The sequence below is a fragment of the Perca flavescens genome, chromosome 10 (assembly GCF_004354835.1).
Source record: "Perca flavescens isolate YP-PL-M2 chromosome 10, PFLA_1.0, whole genome shotgun sequence".
In the NCBI taxonomy this organism is placed as follows: Eukaryota; Metazoa; Chordata; class Actinopteri; order Perciformes; family Percidae; genus Perca; species Perca flavescens.
Window position 1 is genome coordinate 14,952,677 of NC_041340.1, and position 24,632 is coordinate 14,977,308.

General features: G+C 40.4%; 1 protein-coding gene across 4 annotated transcripts in view; it reads left to right on the plus strand.

The window, feature by feature from the left end:
* drp2 (dystrophin related protein 2) overlaps positions 1-24,632 on the plus strand; it is a 176,297-nt gene that overhangs the window by 33,971 nt on the left and 117,694 nt on the right. For 3 of the 4 annotated variants that reach the window (XM_028589824.1, XM_028589826.1, XM_028589827.1), the window contains exons 2-3: positions 21,160-21,263; positions 21,343-21,503. The gene's annotated coding sequence lies outside the window, so the exon portion shown is untranslated. The remainder of the gene's footprint in view (positions 1-21,159; positions 21,264-21,342; positions 21,504-24,632) is intronic. The other variant, XM_028589825.1, reaches the window with a different exon arrangement.

Consider the following 24,632-nt stretch of genomic DNA (forward strand, 5'->3'; position numbering starts at 1 on the left):
GAGGACTCGAGCAGCAGCGTTCTGAATCAGCTGCAGTTGTGTGATTGATTTTTTTTAGGGAGACCTGTAAAGACACCGTTACAGTAGTCAAGTCTACTGAAGATAAAAGCATGGACAAGTTTTTCCAAATCCTGCTGAGACATAAGTCCTTTAACCCTTGATATATTTTTAAGGTGATAATAGGCTGATTTTGTAATTGTCTTAATGTGACTTTTAAAATTCAGGTCTGAGTCCATGACTACACCAAGATTTCTGGCTTTGTCTGTTGTTTTTAACATTGTCGTTTGAAGCTGAGTGCTGACCTTTAATCGTTCCTCTTTTGCTCCAAAAACAATCACCTCAGTTTTTTCTTCATTTAATTTAAGAAAGTTATGGCACATCCAGTCGTTAATTTGTTCAATGCACATATTCAGGTGTTGTATTGGGCTATAATTCCCTGGCGATAAGGTTATGTATATTTGTGTGTCATCCGCATAACTATGGTAACTTATTTTGTTGTTTTCCATAATCTGAGCCAGTGGAAGCATGTAGATGTTGAACAGAAGAGGCCCCAGAACTGAACCTTGGGGAACTCTGCATGTCATATTTGTATGCTCAGATGTATAATTACCTATAGACACAAAGTAGTCCCTATTCTTTAAATAGGATTCAAACCACTTTAGTACTGAGCCAGAAAGACCAACCCAGTTTTCCAATCGGTCAAGTAATATGTTGTGGTTGACTGTATCAAATGCAGCACTGAGATCAAGTAATACTAAGACTGAAATTTTGCCACTATCTGTGTTTAAGTGGATGTCATTAAAGACTTTGACAAGAGCCGTCTCAGTGCTGTGGTGTGGTCGAAAACCTGACTGGAAGGCATCAAAACTATTGTTGGGTGATAAGAAAAGGTTGAGTTGTTGAAAAACCGCTTTTTCTATGATTTTGCTTAAAAATGGAAGATTTGATATCGGCCTATAGTTGCTCATTTGTGACGTGTCTAGATTGTTCTTTTTTAGGAGTGGCTTGATGACTGCAGTTTTTAGGGCCTGTGGAAAGATACCTGAGAGCAGAGATGTATTTACAATATTTAGAAGATCAGAAGCCAAACAATTCGAAACACTTATGAAAACACCCGTTGGTAGAATATCAAGGCAACAGGAGGAGGTTTTCAGATGTTGTATAATGTCTTCCAGGTTGTAATGGCTGATCGCATGAAATTGTGTCATATTTGATTTTGTTTTGTGTGAACACTGTGACAACGCATATCCTGTACTTGATATGGAAGCACTGACTGTTTGTCTAATTTTCTGAATTTTGTCTGTGAAGAAGGTGGCAAAGTCATTGCAAGCCTTGGTAGACAACAGTTCAGATGCTACTGGTACTGGAGGGTTGGTTAATCTATCGACAGTTGCGAACAAAGCACGTGAATTATTATTATTTCTGGCGATAATGTCAGAGAAAAAGGACCGCCTTGCATTCCTTAGTCCAAATTATAAATGCGAAGTCTCTCTTTATAGATGTTATAGTGGACCTGGAGATTAGATTTTCGCCAACTACGTTCAGCTTTTCGACACTCTCTTTTTTCTTTTCTTTGCACACATATATTCATATTTACCAGACAGGTATGAGAGTGGATTTGATGTTCCCATATAATTCTCTGCAACAAAGCAAAATAAGTGTATCTCCCAAAATGTCAGACTGTACATTGAAGGAATGCAGGCAATGGGAAAGACACCTTAGTGCTATCAATAAATATGATTTGATTGTCTTTTAAATCCATCAGCTGTCATCACATTTATTCATAGTTTTGGATACATGAATCTACTTATGCTCTTGCTCTTCTCAAATCTTGTTATAGGAGTAAAAACAGGTGGCGTACAGACTCACAGGGACAGGTAGTCATTTTCTGGTGGATGAGCTTGTTCCTAACTCGGTGACAGTTGAATATAGTGTTTTCCTGCTGAATGGCGACTTAAGCATCCAAGTAAAATGCTGAACTGTCTGACTCACCACGGGTATGAACGTTGATAAACTGTGTAGAATATATTTTTTATTTTTGTAAAACCAATGGGGCTGGATAAGCCTCTGATCAAACAGCATTTCCCCATCTGAACTCTGCAATTCTTATCAGACAGTAATGCGGTATTGTTGTAGAGCACTAACGCTGTAAGCTCCCTTATTTATGGTCTTTCTTTATTGCTACCAATCGATCTCTGCATAGACATTTTCTGCCTGAAAATCAATGCCCTGATTGCATTTGCTTTTCTTTCTTTAACCTTGGCTAATTTCATTCCTCAAAATAAAACTCCTAAATATCATTCATCTTGAAATGTCACTTTGTTTTGTGGGGAGGTGGTGTGGGTGCTGTATGCTGCAGAGGGAACTGAGGGAGCCATGTATCTGTCAACATAACTCAGCCACATTTAGCTTAGCTCTGCCATGGATCCAACGGAACCCTGGCATTTCAAGGACCTGAATGTAAAAGAGGAAGCACTGGGAAACCTATGACGAACGTAGGGGGAACATGACCTGGTGATTTGTGGAAGGAACAGTCCCAGGAAGTCTCTTAACAGTCTCAGTGCTTTGTGGCAGCTAGCACAGTTAGCACAAGGACAAGGTTTGTCCTCAGCCAGACTCCTGACAGGTTCAGGTTGGAGGTGGTGGAAGGGGGTGCAGTGCTCTGATAAGGAGCAGCTCATTTCATATTCAACATGACAGCCATGATTGGATTTAGACATTAAAAAAGTAAACATAAGAGAAGGACTATAAATCCCACATGGCAAGAAATCTGTGTATGAATTGGAAAATGTGTGTGTGTGACTGTGTGTGTGTGTGAAACTGAAATGTGTGCTTAGGATTGCCCCTCTTTCATATGGGCTGCCTTTGAAGGAGAGCAGTTGAGGCTGATAGATGGAGGATTTATTTTTACTAGTAGTTTCTCTTCTTATAAATAGTCTAAGGCTGTGCACAAAATTATTCCCTGTAGCGGACAGTATTTAGCCACCTTCATATTATTTAAGTGTCTGAAGTCTGAGTGTGAAATTGATGCTATAGTGTCCTAAAAATACCTAAAATGGGACAAAAGTATAAATACTTCCTACCAACAATTCAACAGTGCATTATGTCGCATTTAATAGTTGCAGAAATTACTGTTGAGCGCCAATACGCTTGTGAATAATGGCGTAAAACAACAACGATCCATAAGTACTGCTGACTCTAGTAAACTATTGAGTATTATATAAAGAGGTGATACATGAGTGAATGACGGATTGATCTCAGCTCCTGGAAGACATAATTAAATTGCAGTTAACATTAATAGAACCCAATAAATAAGTGTCTTCCTGCTCGTCTGGTCAAACTGGAGTTATTATAGTTTGGTATTTATATTTCATTTCTGTTTTCAATTAAGTTTAGTTTGTTAGTTTGAGTGGGTTTGCTCGTTTTTATTGTTTAAAAATGTAAATATAATATAGGTGGGGTATTTTTCAGGGGCAAGATTTACAAAGTTCAATTCAATACAATCACGACACTTTAAGGCAATTGACTCACAGTCACGCAGACATCCTAGTCTCAAACAAATGCATCAATGCCTCCTCATGTTTGTTCTGTTAACAAATTTGACTAATACTAAATACATTTCCTGTATATTTTTAGCTCTTAGCTTTGTAAGTACCTACACTATAATTTCAGTTAGTCTAGTTTTATTTCAGTTAACTAAAATGTTTTACACCTAGTTTTAGTTTTTAAGTTAGTTTTTTTTTTTTTTTTTTTTTTTTTTTTTATATAACCCTCAGTCAAACACATTTAAGTAGTGGTAAAACAATTATGAAAACTGGAAAAGCTGGATTGAAGTATTCCTCTCGAATTGTTTGACAAGTTCCACAGTTTCGTTAGCAATTAGATCAGCACTAGTTTGCACCCCTCTCTCCGCCCTTGATTGGTGAGGAGGAGGCTGTCTCTGGCCTGTATTAGTCCAACACATACTATAACACTCTTCCTAGATCTTGTTCTGTCATTTTATTACATGCTGTGGAGGAGGAAGATGACTAATATTCGGCAGCTAATTCCTGGAATCTGGACAGGCACTTCACACACATGCTTGTTTTCTCTCTCTGGGGTTGAGGAGGCTGTCTTTGTTCTGCATAAATCAAACTCTGGTTCTTATTATGCTGTGACCATGAGAATGAATTAAGATGCCACGTTATATAGAAAACAATAGACAATGTGAGGGAGCTCTAACCCATTTGCATGGAAAACTAATATTAACATTAAGTGGTTTAGTGACATATTTCTCCTGCATATGTGGGTGATGTGGCTGCTAAAAGTGTGAAGAAATAAGAACAGTACAGATGGTTGGTTCAGGTTGTAACACTTAACAATTGTGTCCACATCACATATCATTTTTTCCCTATAAAACAGTCCTGTCACCAGACAAGGTGATTGTCAATTGCCTTGGCAAAACCCTCATTATATTCAATGAAAACTAGTTTACAGTAAACTTGCATTTACAAATCCTGAACACTTTTGCTGAATTTGCTGAAAACACTTGCCTGCTAAACTAAGCTGTAAAACCAAGTAAATGTTGTTTAAAAGGTCTAAAAGGGCAAACCTATTGCCTGACAAAAACATCAGTTCAGTTCAGTTTATTCTTTGTCCCAAAAGGGCAATTTGTATGCAACAGAAAGACATGACATGAAAAATATACAACACCAACCACACAAAAATTAACACAATAAAAACAGCAACTTCAGCCTGAGAATAAATTAAGAATTAAGAATAAATAGTTGCAGAGTTGTATTGTATGGAGGAAATATTTATTCATAATTCAAATTGAAAGTCCAAAGAGAAAACGAAGAGAGATCAAATTTAAAAAATATTATTTTTTTTAAAAAACATTTCCATTTGGCTTATCCATTTGTATTTAATATTTGGCTTTTTGATTTCAATTTAACATTGGCTTTTAATTTAAATTTAATATTTGGCTTTTTGATTTCCATTGAACATTGGCTTTTGATTTGGACTTGACATATGTCAATGTAAATGAGGAGGCGTGGCCCAAAGACTGGTGGGAGGGTCTGAAACGAAAGGGGTGCTGAGGCACCTTATGAACAGCAGGGGGAGCTGACTGCTGGGGAGCACACTGTTAAGCATCTGTCTGCAGCTTCGCCGCCAGGCTGGCTTGGCCTCTTATTTCACATGATATTTCACACAGGCTGTAGGCCTACAAAAGGCTGTCAATCAGGAGTGATATGTGAGTAGGCTACATGTCGGAGAATAGAGAGGGTAAACATAAAACAATGTTCCAGACTTTTTCTGCTGTGTATAGTAGGGTCCCCCCCACTGATGCAAGACAGAGCCATCTGCCCTTAATCAATCCGATGGAGCGCTCCAGCGTGGCCCGTACGTGTGCACTGTTGTGCCGGCGCATAGAGGTCTTATAAAAGAGCCAGAGCTGCCATTGCTGATAAGTGATCAACTGATGACTTCTCCTTCTCCTGTTAAACTGATTATATGCTGCACCGTAAGTCCACACTGACTCGAAAACTTGTGTACACGAGTTCAGACCAGACGTGAGATTTTATCGCAGCCTACACTCACGTTTAAATTGATAAATGCCTTGCTTTGCGTAGGAATCGGCGTACGCCCGTCCTACGCCTGTTTTAGGTCGTAGGCACGACCGCAGCCCTCCGGAGCAGATACGCAGAGCTTCTATTTTTGAGCTCCGCAGCAATTCAGCACAGGGCAGATAGTGCAGGACAGGAAGTCGAAAACAGAAGCAAAATAAAACATCCGGTTAATTTTCAAATAAAATACACCGTGCTCACGGCGGATCATATTTCCCTGCACTACACCTTGAAAACACAACACAGAGTTATTTCCCCTCCACTCCTCTGGATGGAAACAAACTGTTGTTGGTTTTGTGGTTCTATTCTACGTGAATTCACGAGATCCTGTGGGTCCTCGTGACTTCAGCTGTCAGTCATGACCGCAGCCGTTACGCAACAAATCCGGACCTGGTGGGTATTGACTGACGGCGGAGCACAGAGCCGAGACGCAGCAGAGCCGGTCCGCAGACATTCTGCATTCGGTGGAAAATCCCCAGTAAGTTTTTGTAATGTTTAGATGAAGGAAAGCATTCTCGCACCAGGCAACAAAATCGTCAACCACTGGACCATGGGCATTTTCGTGTGCACTAAGAAGGCTGACAATAACTGAGTTGTCTGCAAACTTGATAATGTGCCTATGGTTGGACGTGCTACAAGTCGGACATGCTTAACGTCCATCCAACAGACAGCATTGGATGTAAAGTTCTGAGTCGCACAAGTTGCACGTAATTCCTAGGGATACTGGGCTGAGTTAAGGGGAAATTTCCCTGTTGGTTTATCACGACATTTTTTACATAACCCATTATGTGAACCATCGTTAACATAAATAAAATGGATTACTGCATCTTAAATTTTTCTTAGCTGGAAGTGTCAAGGGAAGTATGTAAGTGTTTCTGCTTTACCTGAGGGGAAGGACCATCACAACCACTAAACATGGTTCAGCAGCTTCGTTGATTCATGCTATACTTTTTTTGTTTTGGATTTTGGCAGGGGACAACTTAATCCTCTTTAGCACTGAATCAAATGTGTCCCCAAGTGTTTTCCCTGCTTCCTGTGCCCTTGGACGTGGGTAGTAAATATTTATGATGTAGCTATGCTGTACACTTCTTACTGCAATGCTTTAGTTTGTTGTTCCAGAGGATCAAAGTGAGATCATTGTAAATGATTGGGATCCTTTAGCATTAACTAGCAGGAATTTGCAGTGCAGTGTTCCTCCATATATGCTCCCTAATGGCCATGCCAAGTGTGTGTGTGTACATATATACCATATAATTAATTAATTATGGTAGCCCGTACAGTGGCTGATATACTTTAAAATAAACCTTTATTATTTAAAGCCCATACATGATGATGTCCGGCACAATTCTTTTTCTTTTTTGTGGGGGAGCGGGGGCGCCAAAATTGTTGCTGCATACCCGTCTGACACTGGATAGTTGTGCCCCTGACCCCATCCAGTCAGGTCAATATGGCCTCGAGATAGCAAAGAATGTTGTAACCCATCAACCAGAGTGAGATAACAATCTGCCACAGTCAACAGAATGCCTATTACAGCAGCACGGTGGGTGATTATAGGACCAGATAAGGGGTCTTAGAGAAAGGAGGCCTCCTTGTGATCACAAGAGTGCGGAGTGATGCTGACCTGCTGGGTAATGGACCTGGATGACCCCTCAAGGATTGTAAGACAACCTCACACAAAGCCTGTGACCTCTCAGAAAAATGAAAGCCATCTCATTGATTAAACACTGCACACTTCTATGGTAGCTTCATAAAAAATGCAATTACATCTAATGGCTTTTACGGTATAAGAATGAAAAATGCTGACATGAGGGGCTTGCCTGTGTCAAGGTTTGTGTGGTACCAGGGCTCAACAGCACTGCTTAATTTGTAAAGTGGGAGGTCCTAGAGCGCAGGGGGAGTGGATCCAGCGGCTCAAATCGGGGGTTGGAGGTAACTGAACAAAAAAAAAAAAAAAAAATGCGAAATGTAAAAAAAAAAAAAAATACACTGCAACAATCGTTTTCCCAAGCAGCAATTATCCATCGGACTATTAAATTAACCAAAAAACCCACCGTGGTCTCCACATTCTTGATCGGCAGGAAAGGTTTTTGCTTGTTTGGGATCCGACTGGCCAGCGTATTTGAAAAAGTTAAGCAAACTTTGTTGTCTTTTTTACCTTTTTCCCCGGAGTTAAATGAGGCTATAACAGCAATCTCAACCAGCACAATTGCTTGTGTCACCAGAAGTGCAGCGCCGCGCTGTTGAAGTGTCTCCCCTCCCTCCGTCCCTCTCTCCCCTCCGTCTTACCCTGAAAATTCACCTCAAAACGCATCGAAAATGCAAACGCAAGGTTTTTGTGGAACTTCAATGGGGAATTAAGACTAACGAGACAGATGACAACATTGAACACCACACAAACAGTAGTTTATTTTTTTCATTTAGGAGATTAATTTTTCATAGTGACACAGGAGGTGCCGGATCCAATAAAAAAGGTTCCGGATCCAACGTTGGAGGTGCCGGAACATGTTCCGGCGTGTTCCGGCTCAAATTAAGCCCTGCTCGACAGTGACGGTTGGCAACCGTTTTTTGGCCTCTGGTTGCCCCCTTTGGCAACCACCTGTTCGATATTTGTGTTTTTTAAAATATAGAAAAACAATAAAAATTTACAAAACTGGAAAATCTTATTTAAAAATAAGTCAATATTTTATTTGGTTGTCTCCATAAAGTTTAAACAGTTTGTGCGCAACACAACATTTCAGTTGTTGCGCGACTGCTTTCCACACACGCGATACAGCATGCAAAGCAATTTTCTGTTAATATGGCACCGGTGCCCGGTGTCTACCGGACGGAATAGCAACGTGGATTTGGTGCCTCATTATGGTGCCACTTAAATGTCTGCGCTACTCTCTGATGCTCTGAAAAAGATGTTCGAGGCAACCTAAGCATCACTATCTGTCACGCTAACATTAGCTACAGTAATAACTGGATTAAACACAGTTAAAATGCTGACCGCTAAACAGTGTAAAAGTGTGATTGTATTTCACTGTAGAGGATTCTAACACTAGGATGTACAAACGTTTGCTGCTTAAGCTATGTGCTAAATGACCCAAACCAGCACTAGTCACTGTTGTCAGAAAAACAACACGGACATGGGTAAAGGTTGCGTTTACTTAAACTGGTAAACCTCGTGGTGCATTCACAGTTATTGTAAAATACCCTTTTCATTGTTTAACAGCAATTTACTGGTGAAAGAAGTTATAAATTATTGTTAAAAGTTACTGTTATTACATTTTGAATAATAATTTAAATTCCCTCCTTTTTTTGTGCTGATCCGAAAATTTATCCGATCCGTCACTCAAAACCGTAATCTGAACCGTGAGTTTTGTGATCCGTTGCACCCCTATTGGAGAGGGATGGGAAATTATATTGCAAGCCATTCTCTCATTTTTTCATTATTAAAATGTATGGTATAGTTACATAAGAAATGAATTGATCCAGCAGTTTAAAACATGGCAACCAAAAGCTGATGCCTGGTTGCCATTTTAAAGAGAAGAACTTGCATTAAAACCTTTTTTTAGCTCAATAAAGGACGTCTATGTATGAGGAGCACAGACATTAAAGGAGACCTCAACATGGTCTTACTGATGGTTAATGGAGGGATGTGGGTGGATACTGGAACAGTGCCTGAGGGCAATATCTTAAAGAAGATTGAACATAGAGGGAGAGGTTCACAAGTTGTACAGAAGAAAACACTTTCACTTATGGATTTCACTTAAAGAGTTAAAAGAGGTGACAAGTGGGGTTTAGTCACACAGCAAGTTTGGCAACACTATTTTACCTCTGTTGCCCTGTTAAATTGTTATTCAATCGCTGGGTATCAGGGGCACCGTTATTGTGAGGGAAAACAAGTCATATTTATTGTCCATGATATCTAAGACACACTATCAGCGGCAGCAATAACACAAGGTGCCATAATAATTATTCATTAGGAGCTGTAAAGGTTTGTGGTTGTGTCTCCCAGTGGAGGAAAAAAAAGCTATTTAAGATGGGCAATCAGCAGGAGGATGCTTCCTATGGCTACTGCGCCCCTTCTTCTACATCTTGGTACCCAGAAAGGGTTCATTACCAGAGAAGATGGCCTGCAAGTTATCTCAAAACTTAACCCTCTGGAGAGCCCCAGTCGCCAGACACTCGGGGGCAAACACTTCACGTCTGACTGGATACATGGGCAGAGTATAATGTCCTCCCATTTGGAAACTGAAATTGTTCAAAGTTCAGGCAAAGTATTGCAGCAGAGCCAGGGGCCCAGTCAACATATTCCCAGAGGCGTGTGGGATAACTAGGAAGTAATGCACATGTGAAATATTACTAGCTGTGCTGCACAACTGGAATCCTAGAGGCTATGTACACAATCACATAACCCAACACAAATATATTTCTTTAGAGTCCATGGTTGGCAGCGGCCCTTTCTCAAAGGATCTTTGCCTAAATATTGAGGCATAATTATGTGTTCTGAAAATTAGAGAAAGTACCAAGCCTGAAACACAGATTCCTTGTCTCAGACATTAATTATGTGATGATTGTGTTACTAATTATGTGACAATAGCACCAATCAGACACAAAAATGTACTGGTTTCTCACATGAAAAAGCAACGCTAAGGCGGTTGTAGTTCAATGAGAAACTGAGATAAGAAATGAAAACTTTTAAAGTAGAAAACGAAGCATCAAAGCACAACAAGATCCCCGGCTGACAGGAGCTGCAGGTGGGTGGAAACATCTTAACACTCATGCCTCTACATTTACCAGTCATGTCTCCTCACATAATCTTTTCACTCACATAGAACATATTTCTGTCATTGCACAGCGCATGCTTTTGCATTTTAAGATATAGTGCTCACACCAGGCTGAATAACGGTAAACTCCAGTCACTGCATCACTGCTAGAATAAACTTTCTGCTGGTGATCCTGTAGTTTAATGTGTAAAGCACAACACCGACACTGGAAGGGTTATGATTTTCATTCACACTGCAGCCATCCGTGTTAAAGTGTGTGCACCATCCTTCTGGTATTCATCAGCCTCTGTCCCCCGAGGGCAAACCCCCGCTGCACCTACTATATGGCCTCAGCCACACTAAAAAACTGTGACTCTCTTGTTTTACCCTTGGCCAAGTCTCAGCCATGCTTGGGTATGAATAATGGAGTGACAGCAATGTGAGCGCAGGGTGACAGCAAGGACACAGAAATAGAGAGGACATGCACAGAGATGGCCACTGCGTGGCTCGCCACCTCTGCTAGGCACCAAGCTGTTACGCTGGGCTGGGCAGATATTTATTCAACTTTATGCCAACACTCTGACTCTTATTGACAAGAGAGGTGAATTTCAATGTTATATTTTTAATATAATGTTTTGCAGAGATGATTGTGTAGGTTGAATCTACTGTGTGTTATATGGTTTTGCTGTCTCTGAATATTCTGCATTTCTGCTTTATGGTGAGATTGACAACTTGACAAATAAGAACAGAAGCTGGAAAGACTGTTTTCACACTAGAGTCTACAGCCCATTAGCAGCTCTGTGCTGCTGCACTTATTGTAGCCACAATGCTAACACACGTGTTTACCATGGCCGTCATCTTAGTTTAGCATGTTAGTATGCTAACATTCGCTAATTAGCACTAAACGCAAAGTAAATTGTGGCTGGTGGGGAAATGATTAGTTCAGGTATTTGGTCATGACCCAAATGTTGGTCTGATGATGGTGGTAGACAAGTAAAGGGATCACCAAAGTGATTACACTTAAATGTCTGTATCAAATGTCCAAAACCATAGGCATTAATTTGCTACTGCAATAGCCTCCACTTTTCTGGGAAGTAATTCCAAAAGATTTTAGACCTGGCTGCAGGGATTTTCTCTCAAGAGCTGTGAGGCTGATCTCTTGATGTTTGGCTCGCCGTAGGTGTTTCAATGAATCCCAAAGATCTTGGATGGGGTTGGGGTCAAGGCTCTGTGCAGGTCAGTCAAGTTCTTTCACAGCAAACTGGGAAAACTTCTTTCATTTCTTTATGGACCTCGATTTGTTCATAGGGGTATTGTAATGTTGAACCGCTGAGCCTGGAATTAAAGACCTTCCCCATAAATAACACACTATTGTCTTAAATGTCATTTGTATAGAGTAGGAGTATGATTTCTCTTAATTTGTACTAAAGAACCTATAGGCCAAAACATGAAACTGGTTCAATTCAAAAGTACACAAAAGTATGTTTAAGCATTATAGTGTACTCTTGTGCCCTTTACCTTTTTGTTTTATTACTTTATTGTGTGTTGGTGTGTCTGTGTTCTGCTGTGTGTACATTTTAAGTACCCCATTGTGGACCAATGCACGAAATGTATAGGTCTATGTCACGCAACAATCGAAGACCGGAAGAATGTCTCTGAGTGGGGATACGGCTCTTCCGGTTAGCTTTTTAAAATGGCGGAGCCCGATGGATACTTCTGGACCAAGTCTCTCTGCAACCTGCCTGAGGTCACCTACAACGATGTGGTTCAGATTGTAAATGAACACTCTCAAAGTAAAAAACAGCAAAAAATGAACACTGAAAGTAAAAAACTGCAAAAAAGGCAAAAGGTACAAGACCGTGTACAGAAACTATCATAGACTTCAATGGTAAAAGCTCGCTCTAGCCGTTCGTGGTTTTGTGGGTACAGTAAAGGATTCTATGGTAACAGCGAGTTGGACCAATCAGAGATGTTGCTGTTACGCTTAGGATTGTGGGTAGTGTAGTTTTTCTCCATAAGATCGCGGATTAAACATGTTTTTCTTAAAACAAGGTTGATTTCATACAGACTTCTAACTTCTACAGGTGCAGAAACTTTCGTTTCACAACCACGTAGCTCGTGATCAGTCTACCTTGGATGGTTTAGACATTATGGCTGATAATCGAAATCCTTATGGAGAAAGGGACTGTTGACCAGAAGTTCTGATTCCCTACTCCGTGTTCCGGAAGCAGGAAGTGTGACATAGGCCTATTGAATTGAACTAAAAAAGTGCTTTAGAAAAACAAAGTTTTCCGTACATCCGCTATAAGACAAAGCTGCAGTACTGGCTTCTGCTCAGCAGAAGAGAAACCACAACACTAAGTGACAATAATGTTATCTTAACAACCAAATTACATTGAAATAACCCCACAAGACATAAAGGTCAATTCAGCAGCTTAGTTTTTGTTGTTTGTGGCCGGTGAATCATATTGGCTTTATTGTGCTGTAAAACTTTAAAAAACTGCAGCTCTGTCCTGTTAAGACTTTAGTTTCTGTGTGCTCTGGGACCCAGCTGCTATATAATGCTAAAGATACCTATTCCAAACACTGACGTCAGGGACCTGCTATGGGATTGCTGACATACTTTTTGAAATGAATGAGAATGACAGCAAGTCCTCCCCAGGATTTAATTTCTCATTCCACACACATTGGCTCAATGAGAAGTGTTGGCTCAAGACTGCTGCCATGTTCCTGGAATCTCTTGTTGGATGTGTTCAGCATTTCTCTCCCAGTATGTCGGATATCCAACCTATTCATCTGTCATGCTTTTTTATCTCTTATTCTTCATTCCCTATTTCCACGTCCCCCTATTCTCTCCCCCTGCCTTATCATGATTTTTTGTTCCTTTCCACATCTTGCGTTTCACTATAGTTATTGATCAAACTGTTGTTCATTCTGTGTTGAACCAGTTATTCTATTGTATACTATATAAAGTTCAAACGGGGGCTGTGTCTGAAATCACTTCCTATTTACTAGTGTACTGTATAGTTTACTGTTCGCCATTAAGAGTTCATGGCTATAAACTACTTTCTGCTAACAATGCCGTGATGCATTTCATTTTATAGATACAAAAATGTACGTACATATGCAAATAATGATTATTAATGAAGTTAATAATTTTTAACTATTGAGTGTTATCATTATATACAGAGTAGTGAATGAGTGAACGAGGAAGTGAATTCAGCATACCAGCAGGGGGCCATAACGATATATTAAACTTTTCTGTTAGTTCTTTGTAAATGTTGGTACTTTGTTTTTTTATATATATATATATATATATATATATATATATATATATATATATATATATATATATATATATATATATATATATATTATAATATAACCTATTTTTTTTTCTGTAAACACTTTCTTTATAACTAGGCTTAATTTAAATTTACAAATAATGCAGCTAGCTCTTGCCCTTTGGCTTTCTGTGTTTTTAATCTCCCTTGCTGTTTCTTCTCCTCTTTCACTGGAAATATAGTGACCCCCCCCATACTTTAAATTCTGCTCTCTTCTCAGGGAATAAACCTTTTGAACTCACAGTGTAGGCATGTCTTAGTTACTCTGTGTCCGGGATATCCGTTTGTGTACCCTTTTCTCGTTGTCAATAGGTTGATAGTTGTTTCTGATGACCATCAACCACATTTTAATCTCCTGTCCGTTCCAATTAGTTTGATTCAATTATGTCAATCCAAACCCATAATGCACCACTCTCATCAAAAGCCATTTCATGCCTCTGGAACATCACTGAGACTTTTCCGAATGAGTGCCATGATGCCACAATGTGACAGTTGGGGGTTAACACTGTGGATGATAAATTGTTGTGTGGTTGAAGTTCACCGCAGTGTGCTGTCCTGTTTAAATTGACAAGCAGCCTCTGCAGCTATATGACTAAACTCTCATACCTCTATCCTGGTAGGGGAAAGCTGGCAGGAGGATGCATGTGAATTGCTCAGGGCAATAAGTGCCCCTTATCCACTATGGAGAGAGATTCTTTGACAACCTGGACAACCTGGTGTCCTCCATGAAAACCTGGATAGATTGTATCCTTTTTGAAACGTTGTTTTTTTGAGGCAGCTAAACACTCAGGGTCAGTGGGTGGCCACGGGGGAAGTGAGGAAGAAACAGAAAGGGAATGTTAGAATTCAGTGATACATCATGTTAGTGTCAGTGTTGTTGTGAGAAAGAGTTGCACTTAAGGTCTAACCGTCGCTCGGTTTGTCTTTCAATTTGTCTAGCTGTCTGTCAGTATATGTATATCTGACAAGGACATGATATTTGTCTTTTTCTCTTTCCTGAAGCGAGTGATTTTTGTTGTCCACAAAAAATATGAATTAGCGTTTTAAAGAAAACCCTGTGTAATACATGCAATCATGCAATTAGCAATATTTGTTTGAGTGGTTAAAGTACGTATCGTCTAGTGACTTTAATTATTGATGAAAGCCCAGTAGCAGACTCTTCAAGAGGTTTGGGAGAAATCCCGATGGAATTTATGGCTGATTACCATGGGCTAACCAACAATATTTAACCAGGATGTGGGTTAATAGAGCTGTATGCTTACAGGCTTTCTGGCGCACTCCCAATGCCCACCATCACGATGCACATACTTAGAGAGTCCAAGGGATAGTTCAGATATTTTGAAGTGTGGTTGTATCATGAGATACTTATCAATAGTCAGTGTATTATCTACAGTAGATGGCGGTCGGCATGCCCCCAGTTTGGAGAAGCGGGCAGTAGTACCAACACGGAAGCTAAGCAATGTACTGCTGTGGACAGGGCCAGCAGCAAAACATATTTTAGCTACTTAAAAAAAAAAGCCCGCCCCCCCCTTAAAAAAAAATCAATATCTGTTTAGGTTTGCGCTATATTTTGAATATTTTTACTTCTTTACCTTGCCTTTATACAGCCTTTTCTGACGATGAACTGAAGCAATTATATCTATGCTCTCTTCAAAGCCACCAGACTCCTTTTGACAAAAACAGTAATTTTACCTTGCACCTTCACCTCTGACTTTGGTATGAAAGGGTTTGTTGACTTAAGTTACCTAGGGAGGCCTTTGCAGGTGCACATGCATGGGCATACATTTCATCTAACAGATGGGGGGACAATAAACCCAAACATTTTTTAATTATTGAAGGGGACACAAATAATACATACATAATTGTACTTGTATAGGATATGTGTGGATGTAGGCTGGCATGGCTATTTTATCCACTTTAAACATTGGAAGAAGTGACTATTTTCTCTAATACAGATGATACTGAACTGAGAACTGAGCTTCCTAGCAAGCAAGCTAACTAACTAGCCAGCCAGCCGGCCACAAAATTAGTAAAGTTTAACAACTTGATGTTTCATTCACACACTCTTGTCACAGCGTAGAAAAGCACAGTGCTCTCGCCAGATGAGTGACAACTTTGTTAGGCTCGTATTCTGTGACTAGTGAAAACATGTTGGGTGGAATTAGCAATCTAACATTAGCTAACTAACTATCTAACAAGCTACCAAACAAGCTACGTAACTTTATACCGTCTAACATAATGGACTCGTGAAAAAATAATAATTTTTTTTATCATGACTAATTTATTAATGACTCAGCATCATCTGTATTAGACAGTCCTTCCAGAAAAATGCAGAGTTTTTTTGTGATTTGTTGCGGGCAAAAATCCTTGATTATGCGGCACGTTTTCTTAAAAAATGTGATGGAATATGCGGGATATTTATGCAATTTTATGAGCTGAAATTGCGGGAACTTGCAAAAACCGCAGTTTGATGAAAAAGAGAAAAGTGATTCCCCCAACACCCTGCTTTTCGATGACGTTCACGTCGCGTAATTGCATCACTTCATAACGTTCCCATGGCAACAGGGGAAAATGGCTGCTTTTTCAACTTTCTGCTAAGATATATGGGACTTTTTGCAACGAAAATGCGGGTGATTATGAAATCATGCAAGCCCCGCATATTTTGCGCGGAAATCTGCAATTTATGCGGCGAAAGTGCGGCGTATTTGAAAAAATGCGGCCCACGCATAAATATGCGGATTTTGACTGATTATGCATTGAATTATGCGATCGCATAATCACGTTTTTCTGGAGGGACTGATAAGAGAAAAGAATCACTTTATCTGATGTTTAAAGGGAATAAAACAGCCTCCCAGTCTACTTACTGATGCAGCCATTCTCTCCCACGAGTCCCACCGGACTCCTGTGTACCGTCAGATCCGGCCTACGGAGAGCCATTTCACTCTCTATTTAGCCCCATTGTAATTTGGTTGCATTTCCACCAGAGTTCCACTGGGGGTGATTGCAGGAGAGTGCAAAATGAATGGGACTCTATGGAGCTAGACGGCTAAATGTCTCTTTCGCCTGATTGTCGTTGAGAAAACTCAGATTTGATTGTAGTTTTTGCAAGTTCAACATGGATTATAGGTCGAAAGTTGAATGAACTAGTATTTATGTCCTTTTGATTTCTTACAGGTTGAGTCGTTGTTGCCCATAACATGCTAGCATTCTGCTTATGAATGCTGATTGGACTCATTACGACCAGAGATCCCGCTTGATGACATCCGAAGCGGTACCAGAATGTCAGAGTGAATATTTCGGCGTGGTCTTTAAAACATTAGCAAACCTCTTTCTAGCACGTGCATTAACAGGGAGAGCCTACCTGTCAGCTGTGTTGTTGTAACCTGACTCCGCCAGATGGATTGCTTCACATTTGCTCGGCATATCCATCTGGGAACTTTCCGTTGGAGAACTTTTGGGAAGGGGCGAAAATACTGGTTAGCTGATTGGATAAACCATCTGTCTATCACCACCTATGTTGGCGATAGACGGGCCAAATCAACCAAGCAGATCAAACTCTTGCCAAAACCAGTCGGGAGAAGAGCAAAAACATCTTTTCCTCCGAGAAAAGCCTCCAGTGCCGTTTTTTGCTCTTCTTTCAATGAAGGAATACTTTCTAATTCGGATAAAACTTGCGCGATAGCTACGCTCATCTCATCCGTGGAAGTTGTCATGTTTAGACTAACAGTCGCTTCTCGTTGCGTCACACCTAAACCCGCCTCAAAACCAACGCTCATTGGTCGGTCATTTGGCAAACAACTCCAAATTTTCTCTTTCTCAAGATGCCAGACTGATCTGCGAGTAGAAAACTGGAGCTCGCGAGATCAGGACGGTCTCACTAGGCTAGTGTTGTCGTTGCCTCGAGAGAAAAAAGGAAGGGGGGATTCAAAATGTTTCTAAACTTAAAACACATTTTGTGTGTGTTTGCATTGTTTAACTACTTACACAATTATTTACAATACACAGCCTGGTTTTCGAGGTCCGTCACATTCCAACATCACATTATCCACACAATCTAGATAGGGCTGCCAAATTTTAATAAAGGTGTTGTATCCCTTTCTAAGGTTATATGTTATTTTTTTCTAAAGGTACAGTTATTCATTTCTAAATACCATTTTACACAGACATTTTTTCTCAGCGTTAAGCTGCTATGTGAGAGACGCAGTTTTGCAGGTGTTTAGGGGTGCGTACCTACTCACTGAAGGTGGTGGATGGATAGATAGATAGATAGATAGATAGATAGATAGATAGATAGATAGATACGTTATTTGTCATTCTCACAACACTGATGAGGAGAACAAAATAAGAACTCAGGTCTCGGTGCTGACCAACTACTATAGTGATTAATAAATAATTAAACATTCCTTCATAAGCCCTATCCTACTTAAAACAATTACAAATAAAATAATTTACAAAGACAGTATCAGAATAGCAGTAAGTAAATAAAGTGCAGTGCTATTTCTTGAGAAGACTCAAAGGCATGGCAGTGTGGAGGAGTTAATTAGTCTGACCGCATTCGGGTAGAAGCTGTTCTTCAGCCTGGTGGTCCTTGCCTGGATGCTACGCAGCCTCCTACCTGAGGGCAGGTGGGAAAACAGTCTGTGTGCAGGGTGGGTAGAGTTTCTCATGATGCAGGTCGGCCTGCATCGGCTTGTGTAAATGTCTGAGACGGCTGGTAGGTCGCATCCGATGGTTGCTGTAAGAAGTAATGGTACTCACGTGGACAAAATCAGAAGTGCTGGTACTACTGGTGAGTTAAGGCCCATTTCAGGCACTGAGGTGCATCTTCTTTTTTTTATGGAGCCTGGCAACCAGTGGCCTAGACTGATGTCGCTGATCTGCTAGGAAGCTTTTAAGATAACTTCTTGACAAAAAAATGGAAACCCGTAAAAGTTCAGATGTTCGGATGTTTTTTATCGGCTCAATTTAAGGGACAGTATATCCCCCAGAAACCTCCTTAATAAGGTTTGTATTGCACACATTTTATGAATGAAAAAAAATGGTTAATGGTCAATCTCTGGATTGATGTCGGTAATCTGTTGAAGGATCTAGCAAAGCTGACAGGCATGGGGAAGAAAGCTTTATGTAATAAATTATTTCCACATTCTGAGCTACATAACATATACTCCTGTACTGGACAGGAACATTAGAGCATCTCACCATTTTAAACAACATTTTATTAGCATTTAACATTCATTAGTCTTAGACAAGCCAACTAAACCTCAGACTGAATGAAATTATCCTAAATAATTGATTTAAAATGACAAGTTGTTTCAGTTTTAGTGTCCAGTACAGAACTACATAATACATCTGTTTAACTTAAAACAATTTTCATGATTAAGGTTTTTAGAAAAGACAATTAAGGAAGGCCTCTATGGAAAAATACATTGTCTGTACAAAACTAGTAGAATAAAGGCTCACAGACTTTGTCTCTCTATATTAGGCTGACTCAGTCGTTAACAACTTTAGATCAAAAGGGTGATCTGAGAATGACTTTATACCAAAGAGTACCATAGGGATAAGAGAGACAAAAGAAATGAAAAGCTAGTAGGAGTCTATTTGCATTTATCTTTTCAGTTTAAAGCCAATTTCAGTTTGTCACTACTGAGACAGTATGTATGTGTATATATAACAAAAAAAGGGATATAAATTAAGAACATCAATAAAATCATAAACATATTCAGGATTAAATTTATCCACTGAGTCCCATTGCCTTGGGACTCCCTTATTTTGTAATCAGCATAACCTGGAAAGACAATTGATATAGACTACTTTGATTTCTCACATAGAAAGTACACAGAGGGAAGAGGCTGCAAATTTGATACTTTCACTCACATAAAGATCTTCCTTTTGCACTATTCATATTGTTTTCAGTCTCCAGTGCAGCAGTAAGCACAGTGATTTTATTGTCAAATTCAGTAGCGTGTACATTTATTCTTTGGGGGAGCTGTTATTGCCATTACTGTGGTTATGGCTTAACGCTCTCATTTGTTTGTTTCAATGCAAGTTACATGTTTATGTAAAGTGACGTTATTTTGTTAAGTGCATTGACCGACATCTGTGTGTACCTTCTGTGCATGCTTTCTGCAGGCTACTGTAAGTAGGAAAATGTAACTGTTTATTGATATTTTCACATTTAATTAACATCTTTCTTTACTGTCTTCACAGTTTCACAGTTTCAAATTAGAGGCAAGTTGCTATAACAGCTCCTCTTGCTTTATTTGTGCATGTATAATGTCTGTATTCAACATTTTGCTCCACATTATGTGTTTTGGTCCCTGCTGTTTCCTCCCTCTGGGTGGTCCGGCTGTGACTGAATGAATATCTATGGCAAATTTGATCACATTGATATCCTCATATTATTACATTTCATTATTTGATGTGAACAGGGAGCTTTAATTGGCTGATAAGGAAAATCCGGAATGGTTGTTGTGCTGGATTATGATTTTTAAAATGAAAACTGTCTCTCACTTTGTCTCTTGCGGTTGCCAGTTTCATTTTGACACCCTTGCGGGATGTCTCACAAAAGTTTTTGCATATTGAGTGCATTAAACCATTGAAATATTCTGTCATTCACACAAATGTAATAAGCCCACAGTGTCTACAGATTTGCCATTCATTTAGTAGAAGTGTTACAGACCGAAGGAGGAAGACAATAGGTGAAAAAATCTTCTATTTCCTCATATAAAACTATAATTTGAATTATGAATGCCACTTACTACTCAGAAAATAGTTCAGCTCATTGCCTTTCTGCTGGCTGCTTGCTGCAAGCTTGGCATTAAACTTTTATATCTGTTTTGAACTGTTAGGAAGTGCTCTCTTTTTTTCCTGCCAACCTCTGCACTGTTCCCCCACTAGATTTATTGGAAATGTGACACACCTTTAAGGCAACCTGTTTGCTGACAAACTTTCTCTGAATATCTTCCTCTTATTTCTAAGAGCCCTCGTTTCCAAGAACGTCTGTCTTCACTGAGCCTGCCTGGTCAGGCCATATCAAAGCGGATTAATGCAGCTATTAGTTGGTTAATGGTCAGGATGAGGCTTGGAATCAGAAAAAGGACTGTTAACATTGCCATCAAACCTGAGGCCATGATAGAGTAGCTTTGCAGGGCAGCGTTGTGCCAGAGTAGCAAATTAAATCTCAGGTAGGAAAGGGGACACTCATTGGCATTCCTCCCATGTCGCCTGAGTCCCCGTTTCCTCCCAGCGGCCAGCACCCAGCTTCTCAGCAGTCTTATATTCCAGTCCTGAGTGTGCTGCCTGCTCCTAATAAACAACGGGGCCAAAGTCACAAAGGTTTGCTGAGTTAGAGCCCAGCCACCCTGCTCTGGCTATCTTGCTCAAAGGTTGGCCGAAACCTTTACTTTATGCTCAATGTCACAAGTTTTAAAACCCTTGCTGTTACTGCTTTGCTCCTAGGTCTGAATGTCATTGGGCTTGGGAAAAGAGAGGGCTGAGAAGGGACTTTGGCATTTATCCCAGCGACAATAAAGGATTTAACTCTAAAAGACAGCTGTTAAATGGTGTGCCTTTTTCAGCCTCTTATCAAATTTTCTTCAGTCCACTGGGGAGGAGTTTCTGACCCTGTTCTTTGTATTGTAGGTTCCACCCTGTGTGAGGAGGTCTCTGCTGCTGTTACTCCACATCCAGGCCTACCCCACCCTTCCTCCCCCTCTGCTATCGCAGGGCAGCCACATAAGCGTTGGCTTGATTCCAGGGAGGCTCCGATCCTGCAGCCACGTCAATCACGTCTTCACCGCTGGGTAACTATCAAGCATGCAAGCAGACTACTCCTGCCTTTGAATTGTTTTCATTGATTAGAGGCACAGACTTCTGAGATTATGTGGTCTTGTTTTTGGGATAGTTTTTCATGCTTATTTGTTATTTCTGGGGTCATCCATGTGTGCATTTTCATGTAAAAGAGGAATTTTCCACCCAAGCATGCAATACACACACACACACACACACACACAAAAAGGTGCCAGAGGGCTCAGGAGGATTCCCCAGGGGTTTGATCAGAGCGGTTGTGTCTTTGTATTTTTTGTTTTTGTTTTTTTAAGCCCATTGATTCTGACTCCAGGTGTCATCTACTGAACTGTGTGAAACTCCGCAACTGCATTTCAAAGCATGGTCTCAGTGAGGCGAAGAAAAGCAGAGGATAAATCGGCGTTGTGGATGAAATGTCTTGTCTGCAAAGCATAACATTGCAGTTGAACAAGTCAGTTACACATACTGATGAGCTGACAGACATGCAATATGTAGAGAGAGAGAGAGAGATTTGTCCCTGTGGGGAAATTGGTTTGCAGCACAATCACAAGGCATTTCATCACAACATTACAAAAGTCACCACTAGACATACTCCTACACATACCCATACTTCGCACTTTGCAACAAATTAGGCGTAAGGAAAAGAAAAATAGTTTGGACAGGCCAGACCAGCTGGACATCGTTTGTGACCAGGAAGGAGTGGTCATGGGGGACAAGGTGCTTGTGCATTACCTGTTTAAAAACTAAATGGCTTACAGTTCAAATGAGATGGCAAGGGGTCCCTCTTGTTACCCAAAGTGTTGTTTGCCTTCTTTATTGTTCTATCTCTGTAGATGCACGTGTAATACTAGGTAACGTAATCCCGAGCAGTTTGCTGGCCAACAGTTTTTCTGAGAACTAACTACGGCCAGCAAACTGCCAGGGATTACGTTATGGACAGGAGTTCTTAAAGCTGCACTATGATAAGCTCCTAGTCATAATTATGAACTCATAGAGAATTATCACCCAACTCTGCAGTTTCCTTCAGCTCTTTTTTTGTGTTTTTAGTGTCCTTCAGCTCAGTTTTATTTACGGCCTATAACTTTTGGTTCCAATGATAAACCCACTGTACACTACCTGCTCAGCAGACAGACAAGGTTACAGACTAACTGGTGAACATAGTGAAGCATTTAGCTGCTAAAGAGTCAGATTTCTTGCTCAGGAGTTGGTTGAGACCAAAATAGAACTAAAAGGAGAGTCGATATTGCTTTACATTAGCCGGAAGACCTAAAACATGACTCCAAATGAATGCTAATGATATTCCATGTGTACTTGATGTGTAATGCAACTGTTTGGTACCACGATCGCCATATTAACCTTTTTTAGTTTACAGCTTGTTCTGCTGGCCAAAAAAAGTTAATTATTGCTGCTTTAAATTTGTTTTCCATTCATAACCATTCATAAATTTGGTTTTTGGAAAATCTGTGTCAAAGGTAAGCTTGTGTGTGCTTAGACAATTAGTTTGTGGTCCAGTGGACACTGAGCTGTCCCACTGACCCCAATGTCCTGTCTGCTTAGCCACATCTGGAAGGAAAACAAATTTTGGATGGTAAATGAGACACTAGACTTTGTTTTGTCTCTGCATGCGTTCTATGCCCATAATGCCCTTAAATGAACTGACTGACATAATATCACTGTAGGTGTATTCAGTCTCCTTCCTACACATAAATTAGGCTCACATGATCATAGAGAGAGATGCAAGCTCCGGCATCCTTTTGTTTTTCTCCCTGCTCTTCCCTCCAGCTCTGCTACGGTGCATTTCATCATTGCGTACACACTACCATTGTCATTTGAGGCTTCTCAGAGTTAAATAAATGGGTCCTGGATTTCCGCGGAGTTGTCATTACGTGTGTTTGACCCTCTGGAGCCGATTCAATCACTGTCTACCCACAAGTAATATCCTTTGCCTGCCCTTATCTCTGACTCCAAATTACTGAGCTTCAGTCCTGTTTTCACATCAGAGCAGCACAGAGGGAAGCGAGGGAACAACAAGGGAGCCTAGCGAAGGTCATAAAAGGTAGCTGTTGAACAGAAAAAAGCTTGTGTGTAGATACACAAGGTTGCAACGATGTTGAGGATGTAGACCCAGCTCCATGCCCTGGGCTGGCAGGGAAATTAGCGCTGCACAGTGCTCACTCAAGTCATCCAACTGGTGTGACACGAGGGAACATTGCCTCGCCTCAACTGCTGAACATAAGAAATCTGGTTTTGGAGTTTCAGCCTGTTAAAATGTTATCTTGCTCAGAGACATTTGAGAAGGGTTTTCTATACTTTGTCAGTGAGAGAGATTTTCCTTTTCTGCTTTTTCCTCTTCCCTTATCTGTAGGCTGCTGCATTATAGCCAGAACTGCAAGTGTAGTCCATGCCTTTTTATGATACAAACCAGTGTAGCAACTGTACATAGGCTTGTGCCCAAATGTATTAATCTGCTCGAATGCTGAAATTAACCTCCCCTCATGTTGCTGCACTCCTGTGTCACAGAACATTCCCAGCCAAGTGTGTAGAGCAATGAGCAAATGTGGCAGCACGCTCACCACGGTACCCCTATGCTAATCAACTACAAAATAGCCTGAACTGCAATCATCAACATGTTTCCGGTTTCTCCCCTCCAAAGCTCCCGGCCCATAATTCCTTCGTCTATGCTGATTCCCACTTATTACCATATATCCTTTGCTGCATTTTCTGCTTTACATCGTAATCCGTGTTTTAATAAAGCATAAAGCATATGATAACTCTGTACATCTGAAACTGGCTAAATATATCAACATCACATTAGTGCTTTAGGTTTTAAAAAAACCTGCATGTGACCATGGATGAACCATAGAAGCAACTCTGCATTGCAGAGCTCAGTGTTAACATCACTCACTGTTTGTGTGGCTCTCTGCTAATCTATGTTCAAGGCAGCTTAGCCTGCTTTCCCACCCTGAATATCCCTGAGTTTGTCAAAGACCCACTACAGTGGCTACTGAGAGCATCATGTTCCCCATCACGTCTTCTCCCTCTTTCTACTCTCCTTCACTCTGTAATTCTGCGCCTCTACTCCCTTGTCACAGTTTGATCTTCTTATCTCATCTTTCATTTGAATC